General features: G+C 39.4%; 1 protein-coding gene across 2 annotated transcripts in view; it reads right to left on the reverse strand.

Moving 5' to 3' along the window:
- Window positions 1–16,468, reverse strand: part of GRM7 (glutamate metabotropic receptor 7) — a 931,612-nt gene that overhangs the window by 647,727 nt on the left and 267,417 nt on the right. The window lies entirely within an intron of this gene.

The raw sequence follows: 16,468 nt of genomic DNA on the forward strand, positions 1-16,468 counted from the left end.
CTTAGCTTCCATCTGGATGCTGAGAGAGGCTGACTGTCTTGATTGAATGACAGTGACCTCTGGTTCCTACTTTTTTCCCTTTGCAGAATTATCTGACCCTCATCTTCACATGTGATTAACCAAATGCCTCAAGAATTCTAGAACTTGTGTCTATATGGGTCATCCTATACCAAGACCCTGGTTCCAAGAGTGCAGTCTAATGAAAAGAATACTCCTCTCGGCTGGCAAACTATTTATGTCCCAGGATCATGTGAGATTGCAATACCTGAGTAGTCCTGATATAGTGATCTTAGTTAAGGCCAATTATGCATATAGAAAGAAGCCTAGGAAAAAAATAAATGTTTACCTGGGATCACAAGTATACTAGGGAAAGACCCGAAGCAGCCATAGATGAGGAACATAGGTTAGGGTCTAACTCCAGGATCTCTAGGCTAGTTGTCTTTACAATGCAATACACTGCAGTTCTTTCTCCTAACAGTAGCATGCAGTAGACCATGATAGGTACAATTACCTACCTGTAAGAATGACCAACCTCTACAAAACTCTAGTTGTAACTCTCCTAGGATTTATCCCTGGAGAAGGCAATGCCACCCCACTCCAGTACGCTTGCCTGGAAAATCCCATGGATGGAGGAGCCTGGAGGGCTGCAGTCCAGGGGGTCGCTAAGAGTCCGACACGACTGAGAGACTTCACTTTCACTTTTCACTTTCATGCATTGGAGAAGGAAATGGCAACCCACTCCAGTGTTCTTGCCTGGACAATCCCAGGGGTGGGGGAGCCTGGTGGGTTTCCATCTATGGGGTCGCACAGAGTTGGACACGACTGAAGCGACTTAGCAGGTCTCCTGGTTCTAACAGTATTACATGTCTGCTCAGTCACTAAGTCATGTCTGACTCTTTGAGACCCTATGGACTGTAGCCCTTCAGGCTCCTCTGTCCATGGGATTTTCTAGGCAAGAATACTGGAGTGGGGTGCCATTTCCTCCTCCAGGGGATCTTCACTACTCAGGGATTAAACCTGTGTTTCCTGCATTGGCAGGTGGATTTTTTACCGCTGAGCCACCTGGGATGGTGACTGCAGCCATGAAATTAGAAGACACTTACTCCTTGGAAGGAAAGTTATGACCAACCTAGACAGCATATTAAAAAGCAGAGACATTACTTTGCCAACAAAGGTCCATCTAGTCAAAGCTATGGTTTTTCCAGTAGTCACATATGGATATTAGAGTTGGACCATAAAGAAAGCTGACTGCCAAAGATTTGCTGCTTTTGAACTGTGGTGTTGGAGAAGACTCTTGAGAGTCCCTTGGACTGCGTGGAGGTCAAACCAGTCCATCATACAGGAGATCAGTCCTGAGTGTTCATTGGAAGGACCGATATTGAAGCGAAAACTCCAATACTTTGGCCACATGATGCGAAGAACTGTCTCACTGGAAAAGAGCCTGATGCTGGGAAACATTGAAGGTGTGAGGAGAAGGGGACGACAGAGGATGAGATGATTGGATGGCATCACCGACTCAATGGACATGAGTCTGGGTAAACTCCAAGAGTTGGTGATGGACAGGGAGACCTGGCATGCTGCAGTCCATGGGGCCTCAAAAAGTCAGACAGGACTGAGCGACTGAACTGAACTGAGCTGAACTGAACCACCTGGGAATAGATGACCCACCATTTCCCATGCAGCCCGTCCCTGATGCAGTTCTGACTTATGACCACTAGGGGCAGGCTCTCCATTTCTGACTCAAAATCCAAAGCCAGTTTTCAGAAAGTCGGGCTTCCCTGGTGGCTCAGATGGTAAAGCGTCTGCCTGCAATGTGGGAGACCCGGATTCGATTCCTGGGTCGGGAAGATCCCCTGGAGAAGGAAATGGCAATCCACTCCAACACTCTTGCCTGGAAAATCCCATGGATGGAGGAGCCTGACAGGCTATAATCTATGGGGTCACAAAGAGTCGGACACGACTGAGCGACTTCACTCCAAGTCTCCTGATGGTCTTCATCTGAGTAATTTCTCAATTACAGGGGGAATGAAGGGCAAGGGAAAGAAAATGGGATTTTGTATTTAGAATATATGGAGTAGAAGCCTGATGTTTCTGTTCACTTGTGTTTACTGGGTGAGTATTTCACTTCATTGAGTTGGTTACATTATTAATTAGAATAAGATTGCTTTGGAATAACAAATGGGCATTGCTTAGTGTGATTCCTGGAACAGTGTGGGCACTTAATACATGGGGTATCAACAATCAAAATAGAGAAAATCATGTGTTTTCTTAATATATTTACCCATTCTCTACACTTGACTTCCCATTTTCTCTGTGACACACTAGCAAAAGCATTTCACTTACTGTCCTAAAAAATGTTTTCATATTCCTAGTATTATTGCTTTAGAAATAATATTTACTATTTATTTAAATCTTCATCATGTAGCAAGAGTATTCTAAAAGTTTAGAGAGGGATTTTGTTTTATTCATTTATTTTTGTTGAAATATATCTTATTTACAATATCATGTTAGTTTCATATGTGTGAAGTGAACGTCACTCAGTTGTGTCTGACTCTTTGCAATCCCATGGACTATACAATCCATGGAATTCTCTGGGCCAGAATACTGGAGTGGGTAGCCTTTCCCTTCTCCAGGGGATCTTCCCAATCCAGGGATCAAATCCAGGTCTCCCGCATTGCAGGTGGATTCTTTACAGCACAGCGGTTCAGATACACACACACACACACACACACACACACACACACACACACACACCCCTATGTGTGCATATATAGGGTTTCCCTGTTGGCTCAGACAGTAAAGAATCTGCCTGCAATGCAGGAGACCATGGTTCAATTCCTGGGTCAGGAAGATGCCCTGGAGAAGGTAATGGCAACCCATTCCATTATTCTTTCCTGGAGAAATCTATGAACAGATCTTGGCAGGCTACAGTCCATGGGATATACACACATAAATATATTCCTTTTCAGATTCTTTTCCCTTATAGATTAACACAAAATATTGAGTATAGCTCCCTGTGCTATAAATAGGTCTCTGTTGGTTATCACTGAAAGTTCTATACACATCCCCTTATCTAACCATCAGTAAACATTCTTCATTATACTTTTTACACTGCACTAGGGCTTTCCTGGTGGCTCAGATGGTAAAGAATCTGCCTGTAATGCAGGAGATCAGGGTTTGATCCCTGGGTTAGGTTAGGAAGATCCCTTGCAGAAGGAAATGTCTACCCACTCTAGTATTCTTGCCTGGAGAATCCTTTAGGACAGAGGAGACAGTCTATGGTGTTGCAAAGAGTCCAATACGACTGAGTGACTAACACTCACTTCACGTCATACAATTATTAAGTCATTTTATGAAAGAGGAAATTGGGCCCTAAAAATAGAATATAAGCTTGCTTCAGGTCACAAAGTTGTAAGATAGAGCCATATTCAAACTTAACACAATCCAATGCAAACTTCTGAACTCTTAACTATGATACTTTGCTAAATTACTGCTAAAACTTTTTAATAATAAGCATAAAAGAAGAAAGAGTAGTACATTAGTGGACTGTAAGTCAAGTTTCATGCAAAGCACTTACTCTAGAGCCACTGAAAATAATATTACAGGTCACTCTTAGGCTGTTGTTCAAACATTTCATTTAGGTGTCTTATTAAAGTGTATACAGATATGCGAATAGATTGAGTATCCTATGTTTCATTCAGGGATTATAAATTTTAAGTGAAAAAAATATCAGTCGAATAAAGGTTTTGGGCAAAATTAAAGGGAAGAAGGGAAGGAGCAAGAAAAATACCTTTCTTACAAGAAATAAAAAGAGAAGAAGCCAAGCATGGCAGTACAATTCCATCAATTTCAACTTGGGGAAATGCAAAATTTTTGTGTGGTTGCACAGATGACTTCCTTGCCAAAAATCCCTTTCTACCTTTGAAGGAGGGCTAATAAAGATACATCCACCCTCTACTTAAATTTGCATTTATGTAGCTGCTATAAAACATTGCAGCTGTGAAATGCCTCCAAAGCAAATGCATTTTCTAAACTGCACCCCAAATTTTAGTGATGAAAATCCTAGTGTAGCAGATTTATTTCCTCACTACCCTTTGAAAATGGTTGCTGTCTATGGTTTATCCCTTCCATTACAAATAAGAAACACCTACTGGCTTAAGACTCACAGGGTTCCTTTACAATCACACACACACACATCCTATATTCAGTTATACTTATTTGTATATTATACATATAAGATGCTAGAATAAGGAATGAATGAATAAAAATATTTCATTTCTGAGATAAACATATGGCCGTATAAAGAAATTCCTGGCAGCAGTAAGAGATGAAGAACAGTAAGAATGTATGTAACCTATGAAATATGCTATTACTCATCAACTGTTACCCTGTATATGTAATTACCTGTTTTCAAACAAATGTTCAAGCCTATAGAATGTTTGAAGTGCTTATAACTGGTAGCTGAAACTTACCGAATTCTTACTAGTCATCTTTAGTGATTAACTGACACACTCCACTTGGTAAGATATACTTTCTTTTTCTGCTGTAGAAACTCTACCCAGTTGCCAGTCTCCTTTAGAAATGCAGAACTAATCTTTTGATGAAGACAATTTAGTATAATCACACTTCTGCTATATAAAAATAATCCCATCTCCCTTTGAGCTTTCCTTTCTCTAATTTAAAAACCAAAAACACTTTTCATCTTTATCATAGGACTACATTTTCATCTCATTGTTATCCTTTACTTTTAATAAAAATTTGTCCATCAAAAAAATGGTTTTAATAATGATGAGTGTCAAATCAGGTTAAAAACATCTCACGCCTCAAAGTTAGCATTCAAAAATCTATGTAGAAATCAACTTTCCTTACCCTTTTTAAACAGTGAAAACCAAACAGTAAAAGAAATAAAACCCATAATCCTTCAAGTCATCACATGTAAAATTTCTCCAGTTTGTATATTATTCTTAAAGGAGGAGAAGAAAGGCCCAACTCATTCTATTTAACTTTTGAAATATTTATGCACATTTAAGGATTTCTATGATGGCTTCCCCCATGGTTCACACAGTAGAGAATCCGTCCGCAATGCAGGAGACTGGGGTTTGTTCCTTGGGTTGGGAAAATCCCATGGAGAAGGGACTGGCAACCCACTCAATATTCTTCCCTGGAGAATCCCCATGGACAGAGGAGCCTGGCAGGGTACAGTCCATGCAGTTGCAAAAAGTTGGACACGACTGAGTGACTAACATACACCAAGAATTTCTGTAAATCTAAGAGAAATAGGTTAAGGGAAAAACACTTTCAAGATAGTTAAAATGGATATGTAGATAACTTATATCTCCACACTGTAAAAAACTTTCAATTCATCAATATTTACATCTCACCAACACAAGTGATTGGACTGCAAGGAGATCCAACCAGTCTATCCTAAAGGAAATCAGTCCTGAATATTCATTGGAAGGACTGATGCTGAAACTGCAGCTCCAATACTTTGGCCACCTGATTCAAAGAACTGACTCATTGGAAAAGACCCTGATTCTGGGAAAGACTGAAGGAAGGAGGAGAAGTGAACGACAGAGGATGAGATGGTTGGATGGCATCGCTGCCTCGATGGACATCAGTTTGAGCAAGCTCCAGGAGTTGGTGAAGGACAGGGAGGCCTGGCATGCTGCAGTCCCTGTGGTCACAAAGAGTTGGACACAACTGAGCAACTGAACTGAACTGAACTGAAGGAATCTTCCAAAGTTAAATTCTAACCAATCAGTGGCACACACCAGTCACTAAGAGGCGCTAAAGGCCCCCTCCTAATCTCTCTCATATTTGCCTAGAAAGCAGGAGTCAACTGATGGGTTATTTTAGAGCACTAGTTTTCTTTGGTAACAAGTGTCACAACTTATTAAAATTATCTGTTGTTTGCATCTTGCCTGGAGTGCACTGGCCCCCCGGAGGGTAAAGACCTTGTTCATCATTTTAGCACTACTAGATACAGTGCACTGGGTATAGAATATGAACTTTATCATTTACTGAATGAAAGAGAAAGCCAGTAATGAATGGAATAATCCGGAGGGAACAGAGTCCTTCATGCATAGGGTTGGTACGGCCATAGGGACCCACAGAACTTGTGAGTGGCCCTTGCCTGCAAGCAGTGGCTTTCAGGGGCAAAGACGGTCACAGCAGCAAGCGCTCTTCTTACTCTTTCTTTTTCCTGGCACATTTTCCCCTTGGATTCCCTTCTTCATCACTGGAAGGTAGGATATGCTGACACAGACATGGTTCAAAGATAAAGAGACCTAGGGAGTCACTTAGGGACTGTTCATTCTGTTTTTTTTTTTTTTTTCCTCCCTTATGGCTAAGACTGGACAACTCCAAGCAACATACACCACAGTACCCAGAGTCCAGGCTAACTCTGCAAGACAACCTTGCTATGAAGCACTTTCACTTTCCAAGTGTTGGCAAGATAGATTCCTTCTAAATTTAGTTTTATTTCATAATTACGCTAAAGGCAAAGGGATCTCATGGGCTTGGAAATACAATCCTGCATCTGTCATCTTAGTCTCAACATCTTAGTCTTATCATCTTAGTCTCAACATCTGTCAAAAACCCAAATCCAGATGTGGACCAGATTACAATAATATAAATACTTTAAAAACCCAAATTTTTCCTGCCACTATTCTGACACAGACTTGATTGTCATCAAAAAAGTAACTGCCTAAGTATTTATAAAAATGAAAGAACCATTTCATTTACATAGAAATAAATCAAAGATCTAAAATTGCTTCACACATTTTGAGCTTCTTCTTGTTTATGCTGTAAGGGCAGTGCTTATAACAAAGTCAGTCACCTGGGAACTTCTTACTTTTGGAAAGGTAAATGGGGTTTATGGTTCCATGTTCCTGGGGAATTTGCATAGTAAAGAAAGGCAATCCAAAATGTACTAACACTTGTTCCAGAGGGCAGTTTCCACAAAAATTGTAAAAGGCAATTTTTGGAAGTATCATGAACAATTAAGATAACGCTTCAGTGTACCTACTGAGATATTAATGAACTCCCAGTGGGGCACTATTAAATTCACAGTTGGCAGTAATTCTTGCCTAAGTTCTTATTAAGCTTTATTGATATGGATCCCCCCAAAAAGGAAAAAATGGTCAAATAATCCTTTCAGGTTCCTTCTTTGAAGCATCACTCTCCACAATTTATACGTACATCTTCCCTAGATAACACCTCTGCTCACATTAGGATGGGTGGGTTTCAATTCTGATTTTTGATAGTGTTTCTTTATTTCAAAGTACTGAGGAATGACATACTTTTGAATGCATTTAAAGTCTGGAATCTCACTCAACTTTAAATTACTCATGACAGAGATTATCATCAAATATTACAGCTCTTTTTCCTTTGCCTTTTATTTTTTTAATTGCACGACACCAAATACCTTCAATATTCGGTAAGTGGTAGTAACCATCTTCTTGGAACCAAGTAATTTTACGCATATATTGCAAGGCAAATATGTCTATGCATAATTCAAAGAATGTTATTTTTATTATAGATTGATTACATATCTCTGTTTCCCAGGCTTTTGGATGTGCAATACTTTACATATAGAATTCCATGGAATTCTGCAACACCTTACAATAGACATGTGCTTCCTAGGTGGCACAGTGGTAAAGAATCCACTGGCCAAGCAGGAGATGGGAGTTTGATCCCTGTGTCGGGAAGATCTCCTGGAGAAGAAAATGGCAACCCACTCCAGTATTATTGCCTAGAGAATCCCACGAACAGAGGAGCCTGGCAGGCTACCGTCCAGGTCATCCAGTTCTGGTCTACCAGTTAGGGTCATAAGAGTCAGACATGACTTAGTGACTAAACAATATAACAGATACACATATTACCACAAATAGTGACTATTTTGCCTTCCACATCACTGAGTTCCTGTCGCTTACATAGAGACGATGGCACAGAAGGATCCAAATGCTTTGTGTGACAAGAGCTGATCAACAAAAACAGGATTCCTTTAGCTACATGGTTGCCAGAGGGAATCACAGGACATGATCAAGACCAAGGTGAATGGACAAAAGAGACATGCAGTATCGAAGCAAGGTCAGAATTAACAGACAAAAGAAACATTCTTACTAAAATGAGAGAAAATAATATAAGCTTGTGCTTAGTGATGACAATGAAGATGATTTTGCTGGGGGAAAGGAGGAAAGCCTTCACATCTCACAGGCGGCAAATGTTAGAAACAAGACTGGAGATAAAACTTGTCTCTCCCCACTTCTTTTCCAACACAGAAGATCAAGAGAAAACTAACTCCAGGGTGGTTTATAGCAGCCAAAACAGAAACACCTGGACCTGCCATCAGGTCAGACAAACTCTTCAGGATTATTTCTCTGTCCATAAAATGAAGTTAATCATATGGACCCAAGATGTACCGCAGGGAAAACATGAATTATTCCCAAATGAAAACAGTACATATCACAGTCACATATAGGGCTGTCTTGTCCAGTGCTATCTACTTAGACAGACACTCTCTGTGTGAGGAGTTGCACGTGTGTCTCATGTGTGTGTGTATGTAGCATGTAAACAGGCTTTCTGAGGCCTTCTGTAGATTAAAGAAACACTTCCACCCATATTTCCATAACATAAAATGACAATGGACAAAGCAAAATTTCCCTCCCAACCTGGCACCACAGAAATCACTAGCATATATTTGAAGCAAAAAGAGAGAAGAAAAGGGCAGAAATAATTGTTACGACCTTTCAGGGTTCATACTAATCTTACATGTCTATGAAATATTTCTTTCTGTCCAGTATTCCTATACACAATCATATATTAAGAAACAAAAAGTAATCAATCTAAACACTTCTTTTAGCATGTCTTAATACATTAGAAATGATCATCGGTCTTTATCAGGCTCTGAGGTTCAGATTCTCACAACTAGAGGTTTGGTTTCAAACCCAAAAGGCTGACCTTTTTTTTTTTAATTAATTATTTTAACTGGAGGGTAATTACTTTACATATTGTGATGGGTTTTGCCATATATCAACATGAATCAGCCAAGGGTGCGCATGTGTTCCCCCATCCTGAATCCCCCTCCCACATCCCTCCCTAGCTTATCCCTCTAGGTTGTCCCAGAGCATTGACTTTGGGTGCCCTGCTTCATGCATCACACTTTCACTGGCCATCTATCTTATACATGGTAATGTACCTGTTTCAATGCTAAGCTCTCAAATCATCCCACCCTCGCCTTCTCCCACAGAGTCCAAAAGTCTGTTCTTTATATCTGTGTCTCTTTTGCTGCCTTGCATATAGGATCATGGTTACTGTCTTTCTAACTTTTCAATATATGTGTTAATATACAGTATTGGTGTTTCTCTTCTGACTTACTTCACTCGGTATAATAGGCTGCACCTTCATCCACCTCATTAGAATTGACTCACATGCATTCCTTTTTATAGCTGAGTAATATTCTATTGTATATATGTACCATAGTTTCCTTATCCATTCGTCTGCCAATGGACATCTGGGTTGCTTCCATGTCCTAGCTATTTTAAGGTGTTTCTCCAGCAAATAGGTGTCAAATCTCTACAGAGTGACATCTCTTGACCTTGGTACTACTGATGTTGGGGTCAGATAATTCATTGTGTGCTAGGAAGAAGGGCCATCATGTGCAGTGTAGGCTATTTAGAAGTATCCCTAAAAAAAAAATAAAAAATAAAAAAAAGAAGTATCCCTGACCTCTGTCCCCAGATAATAGTAGTGTATCTAGCAGTTTTCATAATCAGAAATGACTGCAGACAACAGGGTTCATACTATGTTATGTTCATACTAAGTTATGACCAACCTAGATAGTATATTCAAAAGCAGAGGCATTACTTTGCCGACTAAGGTCCGTCTAGTCAAGGCTATGGTTTTTCCTGTGGTCATGTATGGATGTGAGAGTTGGACTGTGAAGAAGGCTGAGCACCAAAGAATTGATGCTTTTGAACTGTGGTGTTGCAGAAGACTCTTGAGAGTCCCTTGGACTGCAAGGAGATCCAACCAGTCCATTCTGAAGATCAGCCCTGGGATTTCTTTGGAAGGAATGATGCTAGAGCTGAAACTCCAGTACTTTGGCCATCTCATGTGAAGAGTTGACTCATTGGAAAAGACTCTGATGCTGGGAGGGATTGGAGGCAGGAGGAGAAGGGGACGACCGAGGATGAGATGGCTGGATGGCATCACGGACTCGATGGATGTGAGTCTGAGTGAACTCCGGGAGATGGTGATGAACAGGGAGGCCTGGCGTGCTGCAATTCATGGGGTCACAAAGAGTCAGACATGACTGAGCGCCTGAACTGAATTGAACTGCAGACAACACAAAGTGTGTGTGTGTGTGTGTGTGCAGACAACACAAAGTGTGTCTGTTTGTGTGCGTGTGTGGCATTAGGGAGCAGGGAGGCAGTTCAAAATTGATGTGGTTGAGAACACTGGGCATGAGGTTTGTCAGGGCAAAGGGACCACCAAAGTCACAGCAACGTGGTCAAAAAGTGAAAATAAAAGATCTTTTTTTTTTGTCTTGTGGCCTCTCTATCCCATCTGTTTTTCTTTTCTACCTGCCAATTTTCCCACTTATCAAAGCTCAGTGTGTTCCCAGCCACCTCAGTCATCTGGTTTCTCAGAAGAGAGCACAATGACAATGCTACCAAAAGGCTCAGTCCTTTACAGGGATGCAGCCAGGAAACTCTTAAAGTGAAAAAAGTGCTTTTCAGGAGAGAATGAAATTAAATCTAAACTTATTTTCTGTTTGAGAACCATTGACACTTTTCTGAGTACATTATAGTAAAAAAAAAAAAAAAGGACTTGATTATTATGGATGGTTGAAAATGAAGCATTATAGTTAATTGAATATCTTAGCAAACTATGAGCTAGCCTTTGTGTGAATTCCAGTTGTGAAAAAGCAAGAGCGTAATAAAGTGCACTGAGAAATGCTACTGAACATGATGCAATCTTCTCTCAACGATTCTGAAACCACTTTCAGGGTCAGAGTCTGGCAGGGCTGCAGGCACACTGACTCTCATTGTATAAGACTCCAGATGCAGACATTCCAGAAGGTGAAGTCAAATCTGTGCTGATCCTTTGATTCCCTGAAAGAGGCTTACTTGACAAACATTTATTTACTTTTTCCCCTCACAAAAATGAGGAAAACTATGCTGCCTGTTTTAGCTTTCATATGGCTCAAATTCCAAGTAAACAAGAATTTGATGACTACGTGTTAATGCAAAAAAGATAATTCACAAGAGTTTTGCACAGTAAATAATTCCTATTATTTAATTCAGATAATGCAAAACTACAGAAGAAGCATTTGACCATTTTTTAGCTGTAAAGTTTAGAAGCTATAGACATAATAATTAAGGAGATAAACCAGTTTTAGATGTCCGACAACCTAATACATAAACATATAAGTACCTCACATACATACATATATATATATACACACACACACGTGTGTGTGTTTACATACAAGTATATATGTAACCATAAAAGTACCCACACATACACACACTTATATTACACACACACACACACACACACACACAGACATACACAAGCATATTATACACAGACACACATACACACAGATACAGACTATGAAGAAAACAAATGGTTAAATAAGAGAATAACTTGGAGTGGTACCACAGAAAGGGAGAAGGTAAAATTTGAGTTAAGTAGCATTTTAAAGCCTCCAAAGTGTCCTAAAGCATAGACAGACAGAGACACACTCACAGAAAACAGCCAAGTTATTCCAAAATATATATATAATTAAGCTTATCAGACCAGATACATTTTCCAGGCCACTTTGCAGACCATTTACAGTAAATACATTTATTTACCACTTTACAGACTAATGCATTTTCTTCGCTGTGGCCTTCTCTTATTTATATATAAGCTTATGTACAGGTCTGAAATAACTGCCTCCTATCCTTGCTTACTTAAATCCTAATACTGCTTCAAGATACAGGTTTATTATATGCAAACCACTTTGTGGAACTTCCCCTGATCCTCTCCAGCGAAGCAGAGAGTTCTCTCTTGGGTCTTCCATCACTCTCTGCTGTTACTCAACCTTCATCCCATTTTTATTATTAACACTGTTGCATGCCACCAGATTCCATGAGGAAATAAACTGTTTTCTTTTATGTATCTTATCAGACCACATCATGTACAATATAGATGTGCAGAAATATTGAGGTGTCATTGGTATCTGAAAGTCACTAGTGAGGATACTTTGGGCTACAAGTAACATTATAGTGACCTACATTACTCAGTTATTAGTGAGTTAATTACCTATAAGGAGAAAGAATCTGAAAAGAAAAAAATAGATACATATATATGTGCAACTGAATCACTTTTTGCATACCTGAAACTAAAACAATACTGTAAGCCAACTATACTTCAATAAATAAACAGTGACTTAGAAAATAAAATCACAAAATAAATCTGGATGTACCTGGTTTTCGGATTGGTTTAGGGACTCAACCATGCCAGGGAATTAGATTTTTTCACTGAAGTTCTCTAAACCTTTGTGTCAGATTCCTAAGGTGATTCCTGGTGCTTTAGGCATCACACTTCACATGACATTAAGATAAGGAAGGGAGGTAGGACATATCTGGTGGCCCAGTGGTTGGAAGTCCGGCTAACAGTGCACAGGACGTGGGTTCGATCCCTGGTCTGGGAAGATTTCACATGCCAAGGAGCACCGGAGCCTGTGCACTGCGACTACTGAACCCCATGCTGCAACTACTGAAGCCCACACATTCTAGAGCCTGCGCTCTGCAGTAAGAGAAGCTGCCACAATGAGAAGCCTGTGCACCACAGTGAAGAGTAGCCCTGCTCACCACAACTAGAGAAAGCCCAAAGGCAGCATCAAAGACCCAGTGCAGCACCCACCCCCAAATTAATAATAACAACAACAAGAGAGAAGGAAGGGAGAGCGCTGGTAGACAAAGCCTTTCTCTTATCTATTTGATTTCTGACCAAGAGATTTTATTTTGGAATGTTCCTGTCCTCAATGATCTTTTCCTCATATCTCATTGGCTGAAACTTCATCATATTTTCATCCCTACTTGAAGCGATGATAGCCATGATTGACTTATGATTCTTCCCCTGAGGATGGGTTTCCTCTTTCCATGGGGAAAGTCTGGATTCTCTTCAGAGGAAAGAAGATAGATAAGTGAATATTTAGCAAATAAATAATTGTGTCTCATGATGAGAAACACAAAAATTAACTTGAATTTGACATACTTGCAGCATGTAAGAATTTTTTTTAAAGAATGCATTAAGAATTCCCTGAATGCATTCACACATTGTTACTCACACATGACAGAATATAATGTGTGACTTTTACATATGGTCTAACATCCTTTTGTTCCACAGAATCATTAGATTAGTCTTGTTCCCAAGAAACCATTTTGGTGGGGGAAACTGGTCTAAATTAAATACTGAAGGGTCACTAATGTGAGAACAACCCTGAGAAAGTGGAATTTTGGAGAAGACACGACCAAGAGATGTTTAAACTAACTGGAGGACAGAAGGCAGCTCTCCCCAACAAAGAAGCCAAGAAAAGCCTACTCTGGAGAAGAGGAGGATAAAGACAAATGTAGAGAGTGATGAAGAAGCAGGCTTCTTCTTAAGAAAATAGAGAAACGTGTATGGCTTGATGGTAGAATCCATAATTCCACTTAATTTATAGAAAAGGATAAGATAAGATGATGAAGTAAACTTAATGTCTACTTAAATTTATTTTCTATCTTCTCTTATTACAGTAATTATTCTTATAGGCTAATAAAACATGAAGCATCTTTGTAACATCAGTGATGGCACTCTCAGAAGAATGGTTAGGTGACACATAAACAGAAATTCCAAGAGTTATTCCTAAGTCCCAAATACCTCCAGGGTAATAATTAAGAGGCACCTTCACTCAAATACTTGCATCTCTTAACATGGATGCAGTCAGAGAAAATGTCACTGATTCTTCAACGAGGCTTCTGGGATGAAAGGTTCACATGGTTCATTTGGTATCGGAAGCAGGCTATTTCCTGCTTTAGGGGCAATAAGGAATCTGCTGATTTTGTTCATAAGGAACTCCAGTGCCTGCAGATCACAGGGAATGGTGGAAGAAGCAAAGCTAAACACTTGTCTTATTTTCTCTCAGCCCATCTTCCTAGTCTCTGGATGGACACAAAAGAAGATACAAAGGAAAACAAACAGTAAAGGTTTGGAATGATTATGCTTTAACCAGACATCCAAAATATTGGTGACGTTCATGCAGGATTAATAGAACTTGATATAACTGCTGTTAAATATTTGAATTTATATTAAACAGAATGCAAACAGCAAGTCAGTGGGCTTGTAATGGTTTCTGTTCTCATGTCTTTCATTGGCCCAAACACCTCCCTCTAGAAATAAAATTATTACACCCATCCCTATTTTAGCTGCAGCTTTTAAATTTTTATTTTTACTTTATTTTACTTTACAATACTGTATTGGTTTTGCCATGCATTGACATGAATCCACTACGGGTGTACATGAGTTCCCAGTCCTGAACCCCCCTCCCACCTCCCATCCCATATCATCTCTCCGGATCATCCCTGTGCACCAGCCCCAAGCATCCTGTATCCTGTATTGAATGTAGACTGGCGATTCGTTTCTTACATGATAGTATACCTGTTACAATGCCATTCTCCCAAATCATCCCACCCCCTCCCTCTCCCTCTGAGTCCAAAAGTCCACTCTACACATCTGTGTCTCTTTTGCTGTCTCACATACAGGGTCATCATTACCATCTTTCTAAATTCCATATATATGTGTTAGTATACTGTATTGATGTTTTTCTTTCTGGCTTACTTCACTCTGTATAATCGGCTCCAGTTTCATCCACCTCATTAGAACTGATTCAAATGTATTCTTTTTAATGGCTGAGTAATACTCCATTTTGTATATGTACCACAGCTTTCTTATCCATTCATCTGCTGATGGACATCTAGGTTGTTTCCATGTCCTGGCTATTATAAACAGTGCTGTGATGAACATTGGGGCACATGTGTCTCTTTCTATTCTGGTTTCCTTGGTGTGTATGCCCAGCAGTGGGATTGCTGGGTCATAAGGCAGTTCTATTTGCAATTTTAAAGGAATCTCCACACTGTTCTCCATAGTGGCCGTACTAGTTTGCATTCCCACCAACAGTTTAAGAGGGTTCCCTTTTCTCCACACCCTCTCCAGCATTTATTGCTTGCAGACTTTTGGATCACAGTCATTCTGACTGGTGTGAAATGGTACCTCATTGTGGTTTTGATTTACATTTCTCTGATAATGAGTGATGTGGAGCATCTTTTCATGTGTTTGTTAGCCATCCGTGTGTCTTCTTTGGAGGAATGTCTATTTAGTTCTTTGGCCCATTTTTTGATTGGGTTATTTTTCTGGAATTGAGCTGCATAAGTTGCTTGTATATTTTTGAGATTAGTTATTTGTCATTTGCTTCATTTGCTATTGTTTTCTCCCATTCAGAAGGCTGTCTTTTCACCTTGCTTATAGTTTCCTTTGTTGTGCAGAAGCTTTTAATTTTCATTAGATCTCATTTGTTTATTTTTGCTTTTATTTCCAGTATTCTGGGAGGTGGATCATAGAGGATCCTGCTGCGATTTATGTCTGAGAGTGTTTTGCCTATGTTCTCCTCTAGGAGTTCCATAGTTTCTGGTCTTACATTTAGATCTTTAATCCATTTTCAGTTTATTTTTGTGTGTGGTGTTAGAAAGTGATCTAGTTTCATTCTTTTACAAGTGGTTGACCAGTTTTCCCAGCACCACTTGTTAAAGAGATTGTCTTTACTCCATTGTATATTCTTGCCTCCTTTGTCAAAGATAAGGTATCCATAGGTGTGTGGATTTATCTCTGGGCTTTCTATTTTGTTCCATTGATCTATATGTCTGTCTTTGTGCCAGTACCATACTGTCTTGATGACTGTGGCTTTGTAGTAGAGCCTGAAGTCAGGCAAGTTGATTTCTCCAGTTCCATTCTTCTTTCTCAAGATTGCTTTGGCTATTCGAGGTTTTTTGTATTTCCATACAAATCTTGAAATTATTTGTTCTAGTTTTGTGAAAAATACCGCTGGTAGCTTGATAGGGATTGCTTTGGGTAGTATACTCATTTTCACTATATTGATTCTTCCGATCCATGAACATGGTATATTTCTCCATCTATTAGTGTCCTCTTTGATTTCTTTCACCAGTGTTTTATAGTTTTCTATATATAGGTCTTTAGTTTCTTTAAGTAGATATATTCCTAAGTATTTTATTCTTTTCATTGCAATGGTGAATGGAATTATTTCCTTAATTTCTTTTTCTACTTTCTCATTATTAGTGTATAGGAATGCAAGGGATTTCTGTATGTTGATTTTATATCCTGCAACTTTACTATATTCATTTATTAGCTCTAGTAATTT

This window comes from Capra hircus, chromosome 22 (genome assembly GCF_001704415.2).
Source record: "Capra hircus breed San Clemente chromosome 22, ASM170441v1, whole genome shotgun sequence".
Lineage (NCBI taxonomy): Eukaryota > Metazoa > Chordata > Mammalia > Artiodactyla > Bovidae > Capra > Capra hircus.